This window comes from Pinus tabuliformis, chromosome 6, assembly GCF_031772625.1.
Source record: "Pinus tabuliformis cultivar Carrire ecotype Pingquan chromosome 6, CPIR1, whole genome shotgun sequence".
NCBI lineage: Eukaryota > Viridiplantae > Streptophyta > Pinopsida > Pinales > Pinaceae > Pinus > Pinus tabuliformis.
Window position 1 is genome coordinate 1,394,473,667 of NC_142292.1, and position 26,404 is coordinate 1,394,500,070.

Below are 26,404 nucleotides of genomic sequence, written 5' to 3' on the forward strand. Positions count from 1 at the left end.
TGATCTGTCTGTAAGGAAAGTTTTGGTCAAACGATGAACTTGTGTCCAGTCTAGGAAACCTCATGCCTCTACTCAATTTTTTGCTTTGTGTGTTCAATCTCATCTAACTAGTAGAAACGGAGAAGGAGAAAATCTAAAGTGGAAGACATGAATCATAGGTATTTACATGCTTCTCTGAAGGAACAACCTCTTTTTCTCTCAGTAAGTCGGAATACCTCTTCCGCCCCAAAAATAAATAAGTGCCTATGCATAGTCCTCTTTAAAAAAAAACAAAGGTGAAAGAAGAGAAAGACTTCCTACATAGAGAGGTGACACAAGCAACTCCACCAAGGTACTGTCTAGGCTCACTGGTAGTGGAGAAATGTTTATGTTCCTACGTGACTCTGTCGAGGTACTGTCCAGGCCCACTAGTAGCGGAGCAACACTAGAGATGAAAACTTATACTCTCAAAATATTAACCTCGCAAGACAAATTACCCTTCCCGATTTGAAACACTGTGATCTGGCTGAATTTTCTGTTGTGTTCAACTAAGTCGGTACAAGCTGAACCATGTCTATCCATGGGGTAAGTAGGGAAGCCAAAGTGATCTACCAAAGAATCAATACTTCCCTAAAAGCCAAGGCCCTGTGCTGAAAATGAACCAAAATAGAGAAGCTCGTATTCAACTAGTGAGTCCAAAGTGTTGTAGAACCTGCAACACCCTCCAAAATTTTGGCTTGCATCCAATTTCAAAGCCTTTCTTAGTTTTTTCTTTGATGGTTGCAAACACTTGAGCTCCCCTAATGGGCTCTTGTGAAGTCTTTTCAACTTTTTTCTTGTTTGACCAGCAATTGTCTTTCGGCATGTTGATTGTTTTGTCATTCTTGTGATCTAGTTCTAGTGAGTTTAAAGGTTTGTATTTGTGTGTTTGGGTTTTCTTCACCATGTAAACACCTGTCGCACTCACAGACAAAGTTGTAAGCACTGTCACGCAAGTATCGTCACGGTCGTCTGAAGGTTTATCTCAAGTGTTGCACTTGTTGCTCTCAACTCCAAGACAGTCTCATTGAGGGCATATTTTGTCTTGTTGGCATGGTGGCCTATGTTTTATCGCCATCAAGTATGCTAGGTATATGGTCACAATGTTAGTTTTCACATGTTCTCTTGCTTTTGACACTTAGCCTTTTTCCTGAAAATCTGCCCGACCGGACAACCCTCTTCCGCCGGATGTCGACTGAGCTGCACTGCACAATCTCAGCTCTTAGTGACCCTATTCTGCTATCCAGAACTTCGCAGTGCTTTAGGTTATCCCCTAGGTCAGCTGCACTACACAATCTTTGGGGTGAGCAGCTCATCTGCCTCCTATAATTGCGTATAAATGACCTCCATGTCCAACTGAACTGCACATTTCTCAAGCACATTCATCAACCCTCCATCTTGCCTACTAGAAGCCTACATTGCTCTAAGACCTGGGTCTGCACTGATCCCCAAAAATGTGCAGACATGCCCAGCTAGTCCTCTACTTCCTTGTTCTGCACTATTCTTAGAAATTGCACAAAATTTCTTAGCTGACCCTTGATTCCTTACTCTGCGTTGCCTCCAAAAATTGTGCAGACATGTATAACATTTCCCATACTTCCTATCCTGCATTGTTCCCAGAAATTGCACATTCATGCTCAATAGATCCCTCTGCAGCCCTGTTTTGTCTCCCCTCTAGAAACTGTGCATAACTGCCTAGCAGTCCCTTTGCAGCCCACTCTGTCCTCCCTTTGAAAATTGAGTAGAGGTTTCCCCCCTCAGGGTCCCACCTTACAGCTGACACTGGTGACTTTCACTACGCGATTTTGTCTCCGAGTGATCATTGCACAGTTTTTCCCAACAGTGGAGCCTGTCCTCCCTCAATTCCTCATTCCAGAACTATCTCAATGAGTTATCCTCCCTCCCTATCACTCGTTACACAAGAAAAACGCATCACGCTAGAATTGGAGGTTTTGGATTTGATTTCATCCCGTCATGAGTGAATTGTAGGAATAGGTAAATGGTAGATCATGGCGAGATGATTAATGGGGTGAAGAAGGAGTGCACATGCTAGAATACTTTCTTGTAGTTGGACGGACATAACAAGCATATTGACAAGCAACAAGCGAAAGGAACGCATGCATTGAACCATCAAGCAAGGCCAATATCATTGAAGACCCTGCAACACTATTCCATGCAGAGGAGAAAGACAAAATACACCAAGAGTACATCCATCACTCAGCAGCGCAATAGCTTGACATGGACACCACAACCAGCCAGTACACGTCAGCAGTGTCATGTCGAGTTGTGTCATGAGTTGTCTCAGCCACATCACCATTATGGGCCATATCTGTTATAATTGAATGTAATGTAAAGTGAATTATAATGGAAACACACAAGAAGTCAAAGAGTCATGTCAGTTGAAAGGTCATGGGAGGTTGAACAGTCACGAGGGTAGTCCAAGAGTCACAAGGGTCAAGCATCACCCTTGGCTATATATGCCCCTCCCGTTATATGAGCAATGAATTTTTCACCTTGGCTCCTCCTACATAGTCTTGAGAGTCTATAGTATGTTCTTTGAGGAGTGAGGAGTGGCTCGAATGTCCCACTATTAGGACTAGTGATGTACTGTGTACAGATGTGTCTTTGGACTTTTTCTTAATTCAGAAGCTTGTTAAGGCCAGCATGTTTTCACACATGTTTTGAATATGTTTGCAAGAATTCTCTTTAAACATTTGTAATGCATGTTTTCTTAACCTATACTAAGATAGTTGAACTACTTTGGTTATTTTAGTACTTACATTGTTGAATATGTGTTGTTTTCTTTATCAATGTTGTTTCATCTGTGTGGACTACTTCACTGGACATTAGACAGACCATTCTTGTTTGTTTGTTATAACGATCATCACCACCGTGTGGACTACTCTAATGGAGGATGTACGTGTTTCGTGTTTTCCCTTGCACTTTGGTTTTAACTAATGTTGCATCCGCTATGGCCTACTCCACTAGATGCTGGACATACCCTTGTTGGTTCGCGTTTGTCTCTCCCTTGGTGGTATTGTTATCACCCCAAGAAACTCTCCTAAGTTGTATCTCGGAGATGCTCAGGAACATTACAAACTCAACAAAATGTTGGAAATGGATGAATGGAAGGAATGATGCTTGTCCAAGCCAGATAACCACTTCTACTATGCTTAACTCCAAACATGGGTGAACACCCCCAGACTACAAGTCTTTAGACCACCAATTACTCACAGTTTGAGGATTAGGTGAACATGGTGAATACTGACCACACCAGAAGATGCACAAGACCATGTGATGGCCGGCTACAACCAGTAAAGAGGTATGCAAATCTATTTCCTAATGCACAGAAAGGATGACAACTCTCTGGCACTAAGTAAATAGAAACCTGCATAACACATTCAATGATACATACTAGATTTCAACACAGAGGTGGGACCACAGCCCCTTTAATGCTAAATATCAAGAGCACATGAAAAAATTCATAACAGGCACAACCTAGAATAGAATAGAAGTGGAAAGTGAAAAAAATTAATAGCAAAAAAAACTTGTATTAACTGAAAATGAAGACCAGACGCTGCAAGTATCAAAGTAGTTATAGTCTCCAGAAGGTGAACCTTACATAAAAAATACAACCATCAACCCTGACTACATCTATTTTCTGGGTATATATACAGTTTGTTTACAAAGATATGTTGCTGTGCTATGCGTGGAGGGGTCATAATGGACCACCAACCACCTTAACTCTCTGAAAGAGTATCTGCTACAGTCTGTGTGCTTTAATGAAAAAAATTGATCTTTTCAGCTACTCTATTGTCCTTCTCGAACAGGTGGAGTGTACTATAGGAGACATTCCATGACTGATAAATGCTTGTAACTGCTCGAGGCACGTCCTTTTCTTCTCGGCCATACTTTGTTGAATGCAGTTGTTGAGGAGTAACTGCACCGGGTACAGGTAGCTAGACACCTTTGTCCTTCGGGAGCACAGAATGGTTATGGACGTGGATAGTGGGGATAGGTGAAGGAAGAAAATCGTCTGTTGGATTAAATGAATGAACGACGGGGATATCTCAGCGGGAGGAAGGGGGGTAGAGTGATTATGAGCCGTCGAATCTCGTAGATGGATGGCGAAGATCGGTTTACAGGAGGTATTGGGTGGAAATGGGTATGGACAAACGTGAGCCGTCAGATCGTGGGCGGACAGATCTGACGACTATCCAGTGGAAGAGATGCGCGGAGATTAATGGTGGGGAAAATGGTTTGTGCAGCGGGGCGGTATTGATCACACCACTTATGGGGGATAGGCGGTATTCATACGCAGGTGAGCGATTCGAATAATCGGCTGACGCATGGTGGATAGGACAGGGAGGAAACCGCTTTCCCCGCGAGCTAATGTGCGGTTATGTTATGGCAGCGGGGGAAGCATATGCCGTTGGATCTCATGGTAAACGAACGGACAGCAGGGATTGAATATGCACTTTTTCCACTGATGTGACAGGAAAAGATGGAGAAAGTGCGCAGTCATGTGAACTTAGTCGTATGATGGCTAAAACTTAGCGCTCGGGGGTCAAAGGAACCACGAAATTACACAGAGTTTCAAAGGTAAATGGAGGTAGCGGGTTTGAAAATACAAGCGGGGGTGAAGGGGAATAAAGAAGGTGACCGGTGTAGACCTTTTCTGAGTAGAAACTGAGGAAATGAGCTTTCTTAGGCCCCTTGAACATCAGCAACCTGTAGCAAAGCTAACACTGGCTCCTTCTGGGGATGAGATCCTCCCTGTGAGGTCTCAAGAACCTGCAGATCAATGCCTTTCCGATAAAAACAAATTAGCAAAATTCCTAGTGTTCCATTGGGCATGGAGTCTGACTGATCCTACACTAAAACTGATAAGATAAAATATTTACAACTTTAAGGCCAAAAGACCTTAAACAACATAAATTTTCAGAAAATGCCCATTAACTGGGCCATCAAAAACTGTCTCCCCTCCCATACTTTTTAGCATGAAGGTATTGTTCCCTTGAATCTGAGAAATGATAAAAGGCCCTATCTAGAAAGCATCAAACTTCCCATGGTTGTCTTTCTTTTCTTTCAATGCATCCCACTTCAAAACCAAGTCTCCAACCTGAAAATTATCTTTTTTGCCTTCTTGTCAAAGGCTTTCTTGATCTTCTTCTGATGTGCTGCAGCATTTTCAACCAGCTGTTCCCTGATTAGGTGAACCTCTGCTAAATCAGTGATCCTCTTTGCCATGTCTTCTTCCTCTTTCTACTCTTCTTGAAGGAATTTTGCCACAAGGAGAGTTAACTGAATTGGGAATACAGCTTTAGTGCCATATACCAGCTTAAAAGGAGAATTCCCTGTGGATTTCTTGGTGGTTACTCTGTCAGCCCATAGTGCATACCTGAGCTTGGAACCCCAATTCTTTTTATTGTCCTCCAGCAGCTTCTTAATTATCCTTATCAGGCTTTTATTAGAGGATTCTGCTAGACCATTTCCTTGAGGATAATATGAGGTGGAATGAACCAGTTTAATACCCATTGAATTGCACATATCCACCAATTCTTTCGCTCTGAAGGCTGCTGCATTGTCTGTGACTAATTTATGTGGACAACCAAATCTAGTGAAGATATTTTATGTCAAAAACTTGATGACCACATTATGATCATCCTTTCTGGTAGGGATTGCTTCAATCCACTTGGTAAAGTAATCAGTGGCTACTAATATCCATATGTGTTGTCCATTGGAATGTGGATTGATCTTTCCAATGAAATCCAAGCCCCACTACTGAAAAGGTCCTTTTGTATGTATTGGTTTTAAGGGCAGGGACTTCAACTGTTGTTTCCCTTCAAATCTTTGGCACCTGTCACAAGATTTAACAAATGAAAAGACATTAGAAAACAAGGTGGGCCAATAATACCCAGCTCTAAGGATCTTGTGGGCAGTGGTTTTCCAATAATGGTGTCCTCCACACATGCTGGAATGAAACTGTTGCATAACCTCCATTGATTGTTCTTTGTCCAGACACCTCAAAAGCATTCCAAATGGATCCCTCCAATAGAGCAGATTTTTATTAACGCAATATTTAGCTGCCCTAAGCTTAATAGTTCTGGCTTGACTTGTGCTTGAGCCTGGAGGGATTTCTAGCTTCAGCAAGAATTTAACTATTGCAGAATACCAATCACAAGAAGCTAGATTTCTTCTGTTTGACCATTTTCTGAAATTGAGCCCTTGAGGTTTATGTCCAATGTTCTGCAATTTTCTTCAACTAACAATTTGGCAAGACCCTGACCTCTGACAAGTTTGGTGGGCTTCAGTTCTATATTAAATTCAATTAACTTTGCGATCCATTTAGCCCTTCTTCCATCAACATCAGGTTGTGTTAAGACATCTTCTATTGCAACAGAGGGTACATATGCAATTATCTTGGTGTCTAGTCAATTTAATGTCTTAAATTGCTCTACATTGTATGCTCATAATAGCAATGTAATAATTAATATATGTTGGAAGTATGTGAGCTCCTGAATATGATATGGACATGGAAAGATATGAATATGAATGTATTCCCCCGCCCAACTGATGGTATTGGCAATTTTATGAAATGAGGAAGAGAAATGTTTTTCCAACAATTATCATTCTAGCTTTTTATGGAATTCTATGGTTAAAAGTTAGAAAATGCCGTACCTTCACTTACCCTTTGGAATGGATGAGTTGTATGTGTGGTGGCTGAAAACTTCTGATCATATTCTTCTTCAAGTGGCTGAACAAGAGGAGTCATGGATAGAGAGATAAGATGGCTTTTTATTGCTTCTACTAAAACTTGTTGAATCTGCTCCAAAATGCTGAAAATAATAGTCTTCATGTCTTCAAAACTCATCGGCACAATTCCTACTATGTGAAAAGATGTTCTGATGTCGAACATAGTAGGAAATTGTTGGCTTAGTGGCCATTAATGGATGCCACTAGTCAACACGAGAACTCTCACCATTGATGACAATGAGAGTCAAGATGCCCAAACACATCTTGCTAGGTACGAATGAATTTGCTGATGTCGAGTCACATAGAAGATCTAACGAACAAGGGACATTAATGTATTCCCATTGTTTGTCAGCATGAGGACTTGCCATTAAGGCATGCAAGCCTCAAGGTGTTTTTACAAAGAACTTAGATTGAAAGGACTATGGACTCAATAATTTGCATTGAAGCAGGGCTTATTTGCAGAATGAAAATGACAAGGAATGGAAGATGAAAATGGAAAATGGAAATGGAGAATAGAAATGGCAATGGCAATAAGCATGTGAATGAGCCTCTTGATTTTATTTGTGGGTTATGAATGGACAAAAAGAGATGGAAAGTGTATGTGAATGTAAATGAAAAGTATGGAGTGTGGCGACTTTGTGATAACACACAATTTGACTTCCCTTTGACCAGGGTCTTTTTCATCAAATTTGATCGAATGAATAGGACACCATCCATGTACTGACATTTCCCTAGCTACCCATGTGACTTGTTTTGCTTGAGGACACCTGCAACCTAGAGTTTAACAAAACAGCCGCGGAAACGCTGTATTGGCTGCGGAAACGCTGTATTGGCTGCGGAAAGTACAGAGTGTAGAAAGTACTGTGAAATGGAGTGGCTGTGTGCGTGGAAGAGAAAAAAAATGTGGAGGAGTGAAGGCTGTAAAAAATTGTTGTCCAACCTCAATAGATACTTCATATCCAACAGGATCTTGCAATCATTCCAAAACTTGTGATGACTCTGTTTACAAGATCTGGTTTCAACATGCGTATAAACATTGTCTTCTGGCTATAGGCTCTAGCCCCTCCCTGGATATCTTTGCATATGATCCTCAACATATTTAAGCTAGCAATGAGACCAGCATCCTTGGTCGCCTGCCTCTGCGAGTCATTGAAATAGGCAGGAACAGTAACCACAACATTCTTTACAGCCTAACCAAGAAAAGCCTCTGCAATCTCCCTCATCTTGGAAAGGACCATAGACGAAATTTCTTCAGGAGAGAATTGCTTCTTCTCACCCTTGTAGCTGACCTCAATCATAGCCATATCCCCAGGGCCGGATAATACCTTAAGAGGCCAGAGCTTCATGTCGTTTTGCACAGGGGCATCGCTGAAGCGCCTGCCGATCAATCTTTTAGCATCAAAGACCGTGTTCTGAGGATTCATGGCCACTTGATTCTTGGCAGCGTCCCCAATTAGACGCTCCGTATCAGTAAAAGCAACATAGGAAAGAGTCGTTCTGTTACCTTGATCATTGGGAATTATTTCCACACAGTCGTGGTGCCAAGCACCCACGTAACTGTAGGTTGTTCCAAAATCGGATGACTGTGTACACAGCTCATCAAACGGTTGCGGATATTATGGTCACAACGAATAAGACTATAATTAGGCTTGAACAACAGCACATAGATGACTCCTATTTGGATTTCTCCTCCTCAGACACGCGGAGTTAATTAATTAATCAAACTATCAGTTAATAACTCAAATTTTTCACGCGGCGGCAAAAAAAGAGGCTCCGAAGAACCAAATATTTCTCCCAGACCGCCTCGAATTTCCTCAAACGGTTTATGGGTTATCTAACTAACCCACCTGGAAAAAAAACCCATGTTTTAGTTTTTTGAAATTCTTCTCCATCTGGGCAAATCGAACGTTTGAAGTTTGACGTTTTTTCTGTGTTTACGTTTTTCTGAGTTATCAATTTTTACTGTTCTGAATTGTTGCATTCGGCCTTTGAAATGGTGGTTTTATTAGAACCTCACGCCATGCAGCATTATCGACATCAACAGTCCAAACATTCCCACTACCAACGACAATTGACAATTCTGTTTCCATGCTAAAACAGAGCATCCACGCCTTCAAGGATATCTCACAGGCTTCATTATTTGAATTACGTGGAATATTCTGTACATAACCATTCCGAATTCGATTTGCTGGGAAGGTGGATATATGTTGCTTTGACAAAACTGGCATTCTTACAACAGATGACATGGAATTTCGAGGACTTGTTGGTCTTGATGGCAGTTTGAATTTAGAAACAGACATGAATAAATTGCCAGAGCGTACTTTGGAAGTTTTGTCTGTGTGCCATGCTCTGGTGTTTGTGAATAACAAACTGGTTGGTGACCCTCTAGAAAAGACAATACTCAAAGGAATTGATTGGATATATTCTTCTGATGAAAAAGCAATGCCTCGGAAGGGTAATGGACAACCTGTGCAGATATTGCAAAGGCATCATTTTGCATCTCACTTGAAACGAATGACTGTTGTAGCACGAATTCAAGAAGAATTTTTTTCTTTTGTAATGATCATTTTCTGCTAATTTTTGTCTACACAACAAATAAACCAAAAAAACACATGTATAGGGATAAACAGTATGCAATGTTGTTGCATACCGCTGCTCTCTCTCTAATTTTAGAGACTACACAGAGATGAAAGAATTGATTTGATGTTGTTGTTTGCAAGAGACATGAAAACAACTAAAGGAGACGTAATGCTCGTTTTAAGGCCAAAGCTTGATCAGGGAGGCAGATTTTTTTATTTTTATTGAAGCCACAGTGAAAACTAGGAATGGAGATAGCCATAGATTGTGTTTTTTTTTTCTCTGAAATTGTGAATTTTTATATTGCTTAGTCATTCCTGCATTTTCATTTTATTGCACTAACATCTTGACTGTAAGTTTGAAAAACAGAGTGGTATCAGCTGCGGAAACCGGTATCACAGCAACCACTTAGCTAAATAGAGATAGTTAGGCAATCTTAATGGAAATGATCATGGGGAAATAACTTTTATTGATGAAATGGATGGCATGGAGTGAAAATGGAAATGGAATGAAGTTTTTTTTTTTTTCTCTTCTCTTTTTTTTTCTTGAATCAATTGAAGTTTATTTTGTCTCCTATTTTTTTTTTTAACAATTCTTTTTCTGATCCTCCAGATCACACAAAGTGCAGGAGGAGAGCATACTCAAGAATTATTATTTTTTCTTTTTTTACTTAACAATCCTTTTTCTGATCCTCTAGATCACACAAAGTGCAGGAGGAGAGCATACTCAAGAATTATTAAAAAAAAATTCAGATGTAAGAAATAAGGTCTCCTAATTACACTTCCCCGGCAACGGCGCCAAAATGTCTAGTCAATTTAATGTCTTAAATTGCTCTACATAAATTATCAATCCGGGTATCGTAAACTGATGAAGTGTGGTGCACTATATGTGCTTAGTTAACCTTTCTCTTACTTCGTTGTTTTATAGTTTATGTTGTTTTTGGGGTTTTGTTCTTGTTGGTTTTCTAAGGTCTTAAGAATACTTTTAAAGGAAAAGTATGGATAAAGATTTCAAGACAAGGCCTATGTCCTTAATGGTAACTTCCAAAACTTAGCACTTCAAAAGAACTTAAAACATGTTATTGATGGAGTTACTAGTGCAATAATCAAATAATGAGAGAATGACTATGAGACCCAGTATCCTTGCTGCTTCAGCAAAAGGACAAGATGATTCTATCACGTCATTAGCTCATTAAAAGGCTATGTGCATCACTAATCTACAATCAACTTGAAAGCAATTTATGTACAATAATATACATGTTAAAAAGAAAATAAAATGCAGTAATTCAAACTGTACATTAATATACATGAAAATCAGAAAAAGAAATACAAGAAATTAAAGTGACAACTATACATGGCAGGGGCCCCCTACTACCTATGAAATCAAATGCTTAAAGGAAAATAAAGACATCAAATAAAGAACTAATGACATCGGCCCAGTATCTATGCTGCTGATTTAAAATGAAAAAGAAATGTGAAATCTAAGTGACACTACATAAAGGAGACAAATCACACTACTTTAACATTTTCTTAACCTTTTTGCCTTTCAGCTAGATTTATCATGTGATAACAGTTATGAACAAGTCAGCAATGTGAGTCTTAAAGCAAACTAAACCAAGCTGTACTAAGTGATATTTTGGCTCCAATAAAGTTATTTGATTATGGAAAAAGAACCATCAATAGATGAACAACTTGATATCTAAGAGCAGAAAGTAAAGTGCAAGTTAAAGAAATGATACTAATGAAAATCAAACTAGAAAAATAAAGGTCAGCAACATAGACAAGATGATCACATATGCCATTAGTCATGAAATCAAAGAAAAATTAAACACACTTGCATGAATTAAAATTGCATGAATGAAAAATCTAATCTACCTTACATTCTACAAAGCAATATTTACAAAATGAAATCTACTCTACTTACATCCTAATATGCTCCATGACATCTACTTCACATCTCCTTCCATGTTGAGAACATCAAAGCTTTATTCAATTTCTTCAAAAGTACAAAGTACAAAAGCTTTCAAAAGCCATGGGACTAACAAGCTAAAAGGACTTAAGAAAATACTAAAAGGGAAGACTAGCAAATGAAGGAGAGAGATCTCCTATTTATACAAAAAGATGAGAGCCATCTCATTAATGAGAATCCATGAATCTCTCCCTATACCTCTAGAGTCCTAATCAAAATAGGAACTGATAAGACACATGTCTTTTTAGAGTTACAATACAGGATATGTGACACATATCCTCATGATCCCATGATTCTTTCCAACCAAATTCGAATTTGGCCTTAGAGTGCCACATAAGGGTCTTCTAGAAGCCTCCTTTCAACCTACACATGTCAACAATCTCAACCCATTTGTTAGGTATAAGCATATGCACATTATTTTCTAATGTTTAACCACAAATTCACTTAAAAGGCTTAGAAATAATAAATATTGGAAAAACATAAAGGTGGCCCAATGATAATGAAAGTGGGATGAATGTGGTGACATAGTAGTAAAATGGAGGTGAAATGGAGGTGATATAATGGACATAATAGTGAAAGTGTAATGGAAATGAATGACATTTTCAAGACTCAACATACCCCCCAACTGAAGCTATTGCATGTCCTCATGCAATATATATTACATTGACTCTTTTGATCCTTGAACTTTGGCTTAACTTTGCATGATATCATTTGATAACTTCATATTTTTGCAAAGTGTTTCACTTGAAATGCAACATGGTTGGTTCTTGTGTTACAACCATTTTTTTTTTTTTTTTGCCTTCTATTTTGATCTTTGAACTTTGCATAATGATATTTTGATTATTGTTGCAAAGTATATCTTTATTGGATTGCATGATAGTTGGTTCTTGTGTGACAAACATGATTTTGTTTGTATCCAATTTATCCTTTAAGCACTTTTTCAAAAGCCAATGTATGCTCATAATAGCAATGTAATAATTAATATATGTTGGAAGTATGTGAGCTCCTGAATATGATATGGACATGGAAAGATATGAATATGAATGTATTCCCCCCCCCCAACTGATGGTATTGGCAATTTTATGAAATGAGGAAGAGAAATGTTTTTCCAATTATCATTCTAGCTTTTTATGGAATTCTATGGTTAAAAGTTAGAAAATGTCGTACCTTCACTTACCCTTTGGAATGGATAAGTTGTATGTGTGGTGGCTGAAAACTTCTGATCATATTCTTCTTCAAGTGGCTGAACAAGAGGAGTCATGGATAGAGAGATAAGATGGCTTTTTATTGCTTCTACTAAAACTTGCTGAATCTGCTCCAAAATGCTGAAAATAATAGTCTTCATGTCTTCAAAACTCATCGGCACAATTCCTACTATGTGAAAAGATGTTCTGATGTCGAACATAGTAGGAAATTGTTGGCTTAGTGGCCATTAATGGATGCCACTAGTCAACACGAGAACTCTCACCATTGATGACAATGAGAGTCAAGATGCCCAAACACATCTTGCTAGGTACGAATGAATTTGCTGATGTCGAGTCACCTAGAAGATCTAACGAACAAGGGACATTAATGTATTCCCATTGTTTGTCAGCATGAAGACTTGCCATTAAGGCATGCAAGCCTCAAGCTGTTTTTACAAAGAACTTAAACTCAAAGGACTATGGACTCAATACTTTGCATTGAAGCAGGGCTTATTTGCAGAATGAAAATGACAAGGAATGGAAGATGAAAATGGAAAATGGAAATGGAGAACAAAAATGGCAATGGAAATAAGCATGTGAATGAGCCTCTTGCTTTTATTTGTGGGTTATGAATGGACAAAAAGAGATGGAAAGTGTATGTGAATGTAAATGAAAAGTATGGAGTGGAATGAGGTGAATGGTTTATTATGAAGTATGGATGTGATGGATGGATGTGATGGAGACAATAGTATCTGAAAGTTTTTCAAGTGTTTGGATCTGATTTTACATCATCATATTTCCTCTTTGTTGCTGATCATCCTCTTATGAAACAAATTGGTCTCTTAGAGAGACACCATTCTCTTGTAGTCATTTGTCCTTCCTCCTGAAACCTGCAAAAAAAAACTAATACTTCTTCTGCAATGGAATGTAAGATTATCAAAGGAGAGAAGTGATCAATCTCTCTAGTTATGATATTTACACACAAAACTAAGAATTTTTATTAATGAAACAAGTTCTCAAAGGAAAAATCAAAAGAATTTATACCTGCTTTGGAATTAGTGCCTCAAGTTGATGTTTCTTTTTTTCAGCAATTTATTTCATTATTTGCCATTTCAAACTCTAATGATATATTTCTCATTGTATAGATCTTGTTGAGATCTTTCCAATGGTACTTAAATCATCAAAATCTGATTTTGTATGAGAAAGATAGGCTGATTTGAACAATGAGGTTTTTCTGGCTGCGGAATTGGGGAACAGCTCTGTAGCTAAAAATCTTGAATAAAAAGTTAGCCATTCATCTTTCATTATCAGTCCAAAATTAATCAATACCTTCAGAAAAGTGAGAAAATAACTTGTTCATTTCATTGATTCAAAATTATTATTTTTTCTTGACATGCAGCGACTTAGTGTGGCGACTTTGTGATAACACACAATTTGACTTCCCTTTGACCGGGGTCTTTTTCATCAAATTTGATCGAATGAATAGGACACCATCCATGTACTGACATTTCCCTAGCTACCCATGTGACTTGTTTTGCTTGAGGACACCTGCAACCTAGAGTTTAACAAAACAGCTGCGGAAACGCTGTATTGGCTGCGGAAACGTTGTATTGGCTGCGAAAAGTGCAGAGTGTAGAAAGTACTGTGAAATGGAGTGGCTGTGTGCGTGGAAGAGAAAAAAAATGTGGAGGAGTGAAGGTTGTAACAAATTGTTGTCCAACCTCAATAGATACTTCATATCCAACAGGATCTTGCAATCATTCCAAAACTTGTGATGACTCTGTTTACAAGATCTGGTTTCAACATGCGTATAAACATTGTCTTCTGGCTATAGGCTCTAGCCCCTCCCTGGATATCTTTGCATATGATCCTCAACATATTTAAGCTAGCAATGAGATCAGCATCCTTGGTCGCCTGCCTCTGCGATTCATTGAAATAGGCAGGAACAGTAACCACAGCATTCTTTACAGCCTGACCAAGAAAAGCCTCTGCAATCTCCCTCATCTTGGAAAGGACCATAGACGAAATTTCTTCAGGAGAGAATTGCTTCTTCTCGCCCTTGTAGCTGACCTCAATCATAGCCATATCCCCAGGGCCGGATAATACCTTAAAAGGCCAGAGCTTCGTGTCGTTTTGCACAGGGGCATCGCTGAAGCGCCTGCCGATCAATCTTTTAGCATCAAAGACCGTGTTCTGAGGATTCATGGCCACTTGATTCTTGGCAGCGTCCCCAATTAGACGCTCCGTATCAATAAAAGCAACATAGGAAGGAGTCGTTCTGTTACCTTGGTCATTGGGAATTATTTCCACACGGTCGTGGTGCCAAACACCCACGTAACTGTAGGTTGTTCCCAGATCAGATGACTGTGTACACAGCTCATCAAACGGTTGCGGATATTATGGTCACAACGAATAAGACTATAATTAGGATTGAACAACAGCACATAGATGACTCCTATTTGGATTTCTCCTCCTCAGACACGCGGAGTTAATTAATTAATCAAACTATCAGTTAATAACTCAATTTTTTCACGCGGCGGCAAAAAAAGAGGCTCCGAAGAACCAAAGATTTCTCCCAGACCGCCTCGCATTTCCTCAAACAGTTTATGGGTTATCTAATTAACCCACATGGCAAAAAAACCCATGTTTTAGTTTTTTGAAATTCGTCTCCATCTGGGCAAATCGAACGTTTGAAGTTTGACGTTTTTTCTGTGTTTACGTTTTTCTGAGTTATCAATTTTTACTGTTCTGAATTGTTGCATTCGGCCTTTGAAATGGTGGTTTTATTAGAACCTCACGCCATGCAGCATTATCGACATCAACAGTCCAAACATTCCCACTACCAACGACAATTGACAATTCTGTTTCCATGCTAAAACAGAGCATCCACGCCTTCAAGGATATCTCACAGGCTTCATTATTTGAATTACGTGGAATATTCTGTACAGAACCATTCCGAATTCGATTTGCTGGGAAGGTGGATATATGTTGCTTTAACAAAACTGGCATTCTTACAACAGATGACATGGAATTTCGAGGACTTGTTGGTCTTGATGGCAGTTTGAATTTAGAAACAGACATGAATAATGTGCCAGAGCGTACTTTGGAAGTTTTGTCTGTGTGCCATGCTCTGGTGTTTGTGAATAACAAACTGGTTGGTGACCCTCTAGAGAAGGCAATACTCAAAGGAATTGATTGGATATATTCTTCTGATGAAAAAGAAATGCCTCGGAAGGGTAATGGACAACCTGTGCAGATATTGCAAAGGCATCATTTTGCATCTCACTTGAAACGAATGGCTGTTGTAGCACGAATTCAAGAAGAATTTTTTTCTTTTGCAATGATCATTTTCTGCTAATTTTTGTCTACACAACAAACAAACCAAAAAAACACATGTATAGGGATAAACAGTATGCAATGTTGTTGCATACCGCTGCTCTCTCTCTAATTTTAGAGCCTACACAGAGATGAAAGAATTGATTTGATGCTGTTGTTTGCAAGAGACATGAAAACAATTAAAGAAGACGTAATGCTCGTTTTAAGGCCAAAGCTTGATCAGGGAGGCAATTTTTTTTTTTTTTTATTGAAGCCACAGTGAAAACTAGGAATGGAGATAGCCATAGATTGTGTTTTTTTTTTCTCTGAAATTGTGAATTTTTATATTGCTTAGTCATTCCTGCATTTTCATTTTTATTACACTAACATCTTGACTGTAAGTTTGAAAAACAGAGTGGTATCAGCTGCGGAAACCGGTATCACAGCAACCACTTAGCTAAATAGAGATAGTTAGGCAATCTTAATGGAAATGATCATGGGGAAATAACTTTTATTGATGAAATGGATGGCATGGAGTGAAAATGGAAATGGAATGAAGTTTTTTTTTTTTTCTCTTCTCTTTTTTTTTCTTGAATCAATTGAAGTTTATTTTGTCTCCTATTTTTCTTTTTTTAACAATTCTTTTTCTGATCCTCCAGATCACACAAAGTGCAGGAGGAGAGCATACTCAAGAATTATTATTTTTTCTTTTTTTACTTAACAATCCTTTTTCTGATCCTCTAGATCACACAAAGTGCAGGAGGAGAGCATACTCAAGAATTATTAAAAAAAAAATCAGATGTAAGAAATAAGGTCTCCTAATTACACTTCCCCGGCAACGGCGCCAAAATGTCTAGTCAATTTAATGTCTTAAATTGTTCTACATAAATTATCAATCCGGGTATCGTAAACTGATGAAGTGTGGTGTACTATATGTGCTTAGTTAACCTTTCTCTTACTTCGTTGTTTTATAGTTTATGTTGTTTTTGGGGTTTTGTTCTTATTGGTTTTCTAAGGTCTTAAGAATACTTTTAAAGGAAAAGTATGGATAAAGATTTCAAGACAAGGCCTATGTCCTTAATGGTAACTTCCAAAACTTAGCACTTCAAAAGAACTTAAAACATGTTATTGATGGAGTTACTAGTGCAATAATCAAATAATGAGAGAATGACTATGAGACCTAGTATCCTTGCTGCTTCAGCAAAAGGACAAGATGATTCTATCACGTCATTAGCTCATTAAAAGGCTATGTGCATCACTAATCTACAATCAACTTGAAAGCAATTTATGTACAATAATATACATGTTAAAAAGAAAATAAAATGCAGTAATTCAAACTGTACATTAATATACATGAAAATCAGAAAAAGAAATACAAGAAATTAAAGTGACAACTATACAAGGCAGGGGCCCCATACTACCTATGAAATCAAATGCTTAAAGGAAAATAAAGACATCAAATAAAGAACTAATGACATCGGCCCAGTATCTATGCTGCTGATTTAAAATGAAAATGAAATGTGAAATCTAAGTGACACTACATAAAGGAGACAAATCACACTACTTTAACATTTTCTTAACCTTTTTGCCTTTCAGCTAGATTTATCATGTGATAACAGTTATGAACAAGTCAGCAATGTGAGTCTTAAAGCAAACTAAACCAAGCTGTACTAAGTGATATTTTGGCTCCAATAAAGTTATTTGATTATGGAAAAAGAACCATCAATAGATGAACAACTTGATATCTAAGAGCAGAAAGTAATGTGCAAGTTAAAGAAATGATACTAATGAAAATCAAACTAGAAAAATAAAGGTCAGCAACATAGACAAGATGATCACATATGCCATTAGTCATGAAATCAAAGCAAAATTAAACACACTTGCATGAATTAAAATTGCATGAATGAAAAATCTAATCTACCTTACATTCTACAAAGCAATATTTACAAAATGAAATCTACTCTACTTACATCCTAATATGCTCCATGACATCTACTTCACATCTCCTTCCATGTTGAGAACATCAAAGCTTTATTCAATTTCTTCAAAAGTACAAAGTACAAAAGCTTTCAAAAGCCATGGGACTAACAAGCTAAAAGGACTTAAGAAAATACTAAAAGGGAAGACTAGCAAATGAAGGAGAGAGATCTCCTATTTATACAAAAAGATGAGAGCCATCTCATTAATGAGAATCCATGAATCTCTCCCTCTACCTCTAGAGTCATAATCAAAACAGGAACTGATAAGACACATGTCTTTTTAGAGTTACAATACAATTAGGATATGTGACACATATCCTCATGATCCCATGATTCTTTCCAACCAAATTCGAATTTGGCCTTAGAGTGCCACATAAGGGTCTTCTAGAAGCCTCCTTTCAACCTACACATGTCAACAATCTCAACCCATTTGTTAGGTATAAGCATATGCACATTATTTTCTAATGTTTAACCACAAATTCACTTAAAAGGCTTAGAAATAATAAATATTGGAAAAACATAAAGGTGGCCCAATGATAATGAAAGTGGGATGAATGTGGTGACATAGTAGTAAAATGGAGGTGAAATGGAGGTGATATAATGGACATAATAGTGAAAGTGTAATGGAAATGAATGACATTTTCAAGACTCAACACTTGGAATGCAGAATGTAAACTCTGAAAGCTTTCAAAGATTTGATAAGAGCATATTCTTGTTTCTCAATAATGTCATACCTCAGTTCAGCATCCCTTAAGTTTTTGCTGAAAAATGCCACTGGATGCTCTGAACCTTCTTCATCTACTTGCAATAACACTGCTGCAAGGGTGTCATTAGAGGCAAAAGAAAATATATGGAACTCCTTGTTGTAATCTGGACTTATTAAAGTGGGAGCCTCCATAACAACCTTCTTAATAGACTCAAATGATTTTCTTGCTGCATCAGTCCATCTGACCTCTGACCCTCTCTTCAACATGGAGGTGATATGCTTCACCAGTTCTGCAAAATTTGGTATAAACCTCCTCACAAAATTTATTTTGCCCAGAAAGGACTGGATATCTTTCTTTGATCTCAGGACAGACAAAGTTTGTATTGCTCTTACTCTTTCTGGGTCAATTCGGACACCTGCAGCAGAAACAATATGTCCCAATAGCTTGCCTTCTTCTAAAGCAAACTGTGACTTCTTAGGATTGACTGAAATCCCAAACCTTCTGCACTTCAGGAACACCTTCTTCAAATGTTGCAGATGATCTTGATGGCTGCTGGAGTATACTGTTATATCATCTAGGTAGATGAGGACAAATTTATCCTTCTCTCCTACAAATGCTATATCCATAGCTCTCTGAAAGGTGGATCCAACATTCATTAACCCAAAAGGCATCTTGTCATACATAAAAGTGCCCCAAGGAGTGGTGAATGCAGTCTTCTCTTGGTCATCTGGATGTACAGCAATCTGGTTATAGCTTGAAAATCTCTCTAGGAAAGACATTACTTTGGCTCCTGAGACCTTCTGCAGCAAATGCTCCATCTTGGGTAGAGGGTAATTGTCATTTTTAGAACACTTGTTCAAGTTTCTGAAATCAACACAGAGTCTGATTTCTCCACTTTTCTTCCTCACCACAACCAAATTCGCTACCCATTTTGAATATCTAAGAGGGACTATGATTTTGGCAGCCAACAACTTTTTAATTTCTTTTTCAATCAAAGGAAGGAACAAAGATTTATTGGTCTCAGCTTCTGTTTGAAAGGTATGGTGTCTTTCTCTAGAGGTATTTTATGCTGGATGATCTTTCTGTCATAATTTTTCAGGTCACTATATTCCCAAGCAAAGACATCAGCAAATTGTTTAATTAAATTGCGGTATTCAGAACTTTGGTCAGCAGACAGGTGAACGGACAGATTTATGTATCTAGGTTGACCTAGACTCCCTATATCATGCTTACAGACTGCAGATTGATCTTCTTTTTGGGCAGCCTTGTAAGGAACATCATTTTGGTCAAACAGTCTTTCTAAAGGAATTAAACCCTTAGGTATATAATTGCTGGGAAGCTGGACAATGCTATCTTTGCCAATTTTGTTTCTAAGTTGGGATTGAGAACTTTCCTCCAAGGCTTCATTTTCTTGGTCAATTTGCATTTTGGAAAACTCATCAATGACTTGTAGAAACATATTTATTTCATCATCATCTTCAAAAACTTTCCAATGTTGAACATTATCAGGCAAGGATGGCCTATATTTCATTTGGACTTCATAAACTAGTATGGGAGGCATGGGAGGGATAAACATGCTAGCAGACATAGAAAGGGAATCAGCAAGCTGATTTTTGGCTCTAGGGATATATAAAAAATAGAAATCATCAAAAGAATCTTTGAGTCTCCATACCTCATCTTTGTACGCTTTCAGCCTTGGGTGCTTTGCTTGAAATGTTCTGTTTACTTGCTGAATGATCAAATCAGCATCTCCAAACACCTTTAGGTTCCTAATTCCTCTGTCTTTTGTTGCGTTAAGGCCCAACATCAGAGCCTCATACTCTGCTATATTGTTGGTGACTTGAAAATCCAACTTAAAGAATAGATGTGTGCTTTCCTGCTCTGGAGATACCAGAACCACCTCTGCTCCTGTAGTCTCCCTAGAACATGCTCCATCAAAGAACATCTCCCAAACCTGACTTCCTTGCTATTCCTCAGCTTGAACTATTGGTTTCTAAAGCTGCATTGAGGCCTTCTGGGATTCTTCTATTTGGAGGATATGTGCTCCAAAATTGGTGTCGATAGAATAAATGAGGTGATTGATGGATTCTTTTCGTCACTGATGATGTATTCCAGCTGTGCTTCTCTATACAATCTCCTGCTTTCCCCTCCAAAAACGGGGACAATGGCATAAGACAGATCATTCTGTAATTTCCCACCTAGTCTCTTAATCCATCCTCTGGACAGCAGCATGCCAAACTTAGGAGGGACATCTGCTACCACAATATCCATCATCATACTCTTCATGGGCAGCTGAGTTAAGGTAATGGCCAGGTCTTTGATTAATCCTAGGCATTTCACTTTCCTTGAATTAAAAGAGAATAAATCATGATATGGTCTAACGATGTCAAGGCCTAACTCTTCCATGAAAGCTTTAGGCATGGCCCCTGTGTCTAGCAGGCAATTGTGGAGGATTTTGTCATGAATGGTCAAGGAGACATAAAATGATGGAGAATTATTATCAACAGGTTCAATCATGGGGCTAAGCACAACGGCAAGCTTGTCATCTTGCAAATTGACAGAGTCGGTGGAGGTTTGTGTGTTTTTCAGCTCAAGATCTTCAAGGATAGGCTTTCTAAACACTTCACTCTTTACCAACTCTACAAAAGGCACAAATATTTTTAACTTCTGGACTTCTTATTCAAAGCTAAAAGAGGGAGGTAACTTGTCAGAACCTCTTACCTCTTGAACTAGAGCTTTGAGGATGACTGGGTCAGTTGTTGGTCTTCTCTGTCTGATATTTTGTGACTCTGTTTGGACAGCAGCTCCCTGGGCAGGATTCTCCTTGACATTGTTTTCTTTTGACCTCAGATTATATCTTTGTTGTTCACCAATCTGCAAAATAGCCTCTTTGTCCCACACTTGACTAATCTGGTCCTGCAGTAGTGACTCTTCATATGCAGCCAATGTCAAAAAGGTAGCACTACCTTTATCTTCCATACAATGGATTTCATCCTCATCTTCAATCTGCTCCTCCTCCATGACCACATTTTGAAAAGGAGCTTTAACCTTCTGATCTTCGTTAGCTTCTTTACCCCTCTAAATGATTTGCAACTGTTCATTTACTCTTTTGAATGGATTTGGATTTCTAGGAGCAAATGTGTTCTGCTGCCTTGTCTTCCCAGATTTCTGCTTAGTCTTCAGCTTAGATATCTCTGCAGCCAATGACTCTATCATTCTAGTCATTTTATCTAATTTAGGCTCTGAAGATGAGGCAGAGCAAGAAGAAGCCTCACCTCTCTGCCTACTTCTATCAACTTGTGTTTTGAGCTTTTCTACAGCCATAATATTATATTCTACTTCTAGGGCTACATCTTGCATATCTGCTAGAGTGGCACATCTTCTTTCTCTCAATAACAGGTAGAAATCACAGTCAAAAGCATTGGCATAGGTGATTTTTGGCAGAAGTGGGGGTAGGCTTTACCTCAGTTGGTATATTACTATACATACAGTTAAATCTTTTATTAAAATGATACAATGATTCCCCATTTTCCCTCTTTAGGTTACCAAACTCAGTATGATAATATAGCAAGTATTTTTTATCTCCCCAGTACCTCAAAAATGCATCATCCAATGCTTCAATGCATATTATGGACCCATGGGGTAATTCTCTGAACCACTATCTAGCCTCTCCATCAAGGCTCTGAACGAAAACTCTCATCCACACATCATCTTCTCTGATATCTAAGTTATCAGCATAGCTATAAAAAGATTCAAGGTGTTCTTCAGCTGTTACTCCCTTTATACCATTGAACTTAGGCATGTATTTCTGATATTCTCCTACAAGCATGGCATTCAAAGGAGCAGGCAGGACCAAGGGTCCATACCTAGCAACAATAATTCTTTCCATCTTCGTGGGAGCTTGCTGGCCTGCCATGACTGGGATATGTGAAAGAATACTAGTAGCTTGAGTAGTTTGAAACAATGTAATGGATGACAAAGACAACGAGATGTTCTGGACTGTATGGGGAGCTTTCTTTGGACTGAGATTCAAAGGGGAACTAAATGGACAATGAGCTTTATAATCTCTGCAGATGTTTCTTCACTAGCAACACTAGGCTTTAAATCTTCAAAGTGTATATTCTCAACTATAACCTTATCTTTCAGAGATGCATATGATTTCTTAGGATTACCTAATCCTGATGCTCCTTTCTGTGATGTTTTCTTCGGTTTAACAATCTTCTTAGGGTCAGGCACTGGAACAGCTGGTGATTTCTGAGGATTTCTTCGAGTGTGTCTCACGAACTGAGCCAGGACTATGATGTGGAGTCACCAAAGGTTGGTCTTCCTCTAGTGGAGTCGCCAGATAGATGATTACAACCAGAAATGTGCCCAGACTTTGTCTATCATCAAAATCTGGAACTGTGTCGTCTCCCAAGGAAGCTGAGCTTCAATCTCCTATCCCCGGCAACGACGCCAATTAATGTTATCACCCCAAGAAACTCTCCTAGGTTGTATCTCGGAGATGCTCGAGAACATTACAAACTCAACAAAATGTTGGAAATGGATGAATGGAAGGAATGATGCTTGTCCAAGCCAAATAACCACTTCTACTATGCTTAACTCCAAACATGGGTGAAAACCCCCAGACTACAAGGCTTTAGACCACCAATTACTCACAGTTTGAGGATTAGGTGAACATGGAGAATACTGACCACACCAGCAGATGCACAAGACCATGTGATGGTCGGCTGCAACCAGTAAAGAGGTCTGCAAATCTATTTCCTAATGCATAGACAGGATGACAGCTCTCTGGCACTAAGCAAACATAAACCTGCATAACACATTCAATGATATGTACTAGACTTCAACACAGAGGTGGGATGACAACCCCTCTAATGCTAAATATCAAGAGCACATGAACAAATGCATAACAGACATAGCCTAGAACAAAATAGAAATGGAAAGTGAGAAATTAACAACAAAAGAAGATTCTATTAGCTGAAAATGAAGACCAGACGCTGCAAGTATCAAAGTACCTACAGTCTTCAGAAGTTGAACCTTACATTAAAACTACAACCATCAACCCTGACTACATCTGTTTTCTAGGTATATATAGAGTTTGTTTACAAATATATGTTGTTGTGCTATGTGTGGAGGGGTCATAATGGACCACCAACCACCTTAACTCTCTGAAAGAGTATCTGCTACAGTCTGCGTGCTTTAATGAACAAAATTGATCTTTTCAACTACTCTGTTGTCCTTCTCGAACAGGTGGAGTGTAGTATAGGAGACATTCCATGACTGGTAAATGCTTGTAACTACTCGAGGCACGTCCTTTTTTTCTCAGCCATACTTTGTTGAATGCAGTTGTTGAGGAGTAACTGCACTGGGTACAGGTAGTTGGCCACCTTCGTCCTTCGGGAGCACAGAATGGTTATGGACGTGGATAGTCGGGACAGGCAGAGGAAGAAAATCGGCCGTTGGATTAAACAAATGAACGGCGGGGATCTCTCAGTGGGAGGCATCGGGAGGAAGCGGGGCAAAGTGATTATGAGTCATCAAATCTCGCAGATGGATGGCGGAGATCGGTTTACCGGAGGTATTGGGCAGAAACAGGAATGGACGAACGTGAGCCATCGGATCGTGGGCGGATAGATCCGATGGCTATCAGGCAGAAGAGATGCACAGGGATTAACGGACAAGGAAAATGGTTTGCGTGGTGCAGCGGTATTGATCACACCGCTTACAGGGGATGGGCGGTATTCGTATGCGGGCAAGCGATGCAAGTAATCGGCTAACGTGTGGCGGATAGGATAGGCAGGAAACCACTTTCCCCGGGAGCTAACATGCGGTTATGTTATGGCAGCGGGGGAAGCGTATGCCATTGGATCTCATGGTAAACGATCGAACGACGGGGTTTGAATATGCACGTTTTTTACTGATGTGACAGGAAAAGCTGGAGAAAGCGCGCGGTCATGTGAACTTAGTCATATGATGGCTAAAACTTACCGCTTAGGGGTCAGAGGAACCACGGAATTACGCAGAGTTTCAAAGGTAAAATGGAGGTAACGGGTTTGAAAATATAAGCGGGGGTGAAGGGGAGTAAGGAAGGTGACTGGTGTAGACCTTTTCTGAGCAGAAACCGTGGAAATGAGCTTGCTTAGGCCCCTTGAACATCAGCAACCTGTAGCAGAGCTAACAGATACTACTACCTTTCATCTAGAGGCTCACTTTACTCTCTCCCCTTACAGTAAGAGAACCTGGACACAAGTTACATTACGCACTCACCACGCATACTCACCTCTCTTTTTGAAGATACAAGCATAACACTCTCCTGTGCTGAACAACAAGAACTAACGAAAATCTCTAAGATAATGATAATTGGGCCATCATACCAGATGGAACTCCTACACCAAATGGTGTGAGGTCTAGTTGGGACTTTATAACAAGGAGATCCCCTAAATGTTGGCAGGTCCAACATTGTCAACATAGTTATTAATAATTTATCATTACCCAATGCAGGTTATAATTTTTTTCTATAAGTTTTCGTAGAACATAATTTCTAACTTGAGTGACATGAATAAGATTCCATGCAACAAATGTTTAATATGGACATTGAAATATTTTCCTTATGGCTACCATTAAAATAATTTTGTTTTTAATATATTTTTGTTTTAAATATTATAAATAAATAACACATCATGTAATATCAATAGTATTCTTTTATATCAACTCCATATTAAGTAGTAAATAAATTACATATCTTCCTTATAGCAAAATTTAAATTATTTTTTTACTTTCAAAAACTGTATATCTATTTTTAAAGTTGATATAAAATTTAAGTGAAATTGAAGTATTTTATTTATGGATGATATTAATTTTTTTTATTACTATCTTTAATTTATTAATGTAAGTATTATTTTACTATTTTTAAAAGTAACATTATGGGACAATATATCTCCCATAATGGCTCTAGAGAACCTCTTCACGCAATCATTTAAAGGCATGGAAACTATAAAATTATTTATATTTAAAATTATTTAAATTCACGGATATATGGAAATATGAAATGAAATATTGATTATATATTAAATAATGTGTTAATATATTAATTTTAAATAATAATATATTAATTATGTATTAAGTAACAATTATAATTATAGACATACACTATTTTTTTAAATGTGGTTCGTGATCTCTAAAGATCAGTGACCACTACGTCCATAGAAACGATCTTGGGTAGATTCCCGAAGGGATCAGTCCCCCCAACTCATATCGGAGCCTAACTCTAAAGGGTGTCAAGGAGAATTGCTTGTGACCTCTCATATCGATATGCTTATGCACGAGTACTCGACCAATTAAGCTAACCCTCGGGGCTTTATGAACATACACTAATTGTTAACAAATCAATGTGTTAATAAAAAAATTTATATATTAATATTTTTTTTTGTAAGCTTAGTAAGACCTTTCATTCATTCAATTTCAAAGGAGGTTACATCCATAAAATAAGTTTTGTGGCCTCAACGTGCCCATTGGGAAACCAGCTCTGTTGGCCATCAGAGCACATTATAAGAAATCCAAAATTTGAGGTTCTTAAGTCTATCATACTCAGTTGTATAAGCTTGAATGTCTAGAAACCAGTTTACCCTTAACATGCTAACAAAATTACTACTAATTGACATATACATAATCAAAATTTGACAAAAACAAAACTGTTAAAAGCTAGTCATCTGAGGACTCCACGGGATTTGGGTCCTTTGTACTGGAGCCTAGTAATTCTGATTGAGGAAGGCACGGAATGTGCTTCTCAATACAACCCGGACAAACATTCTAGTACTGAATTTGAAATTAAGCAAGCTGGAATTCCTTCTGAAATTCTTGAAACCCAAGATCAGATTTGATGGGACCTATTGCATTC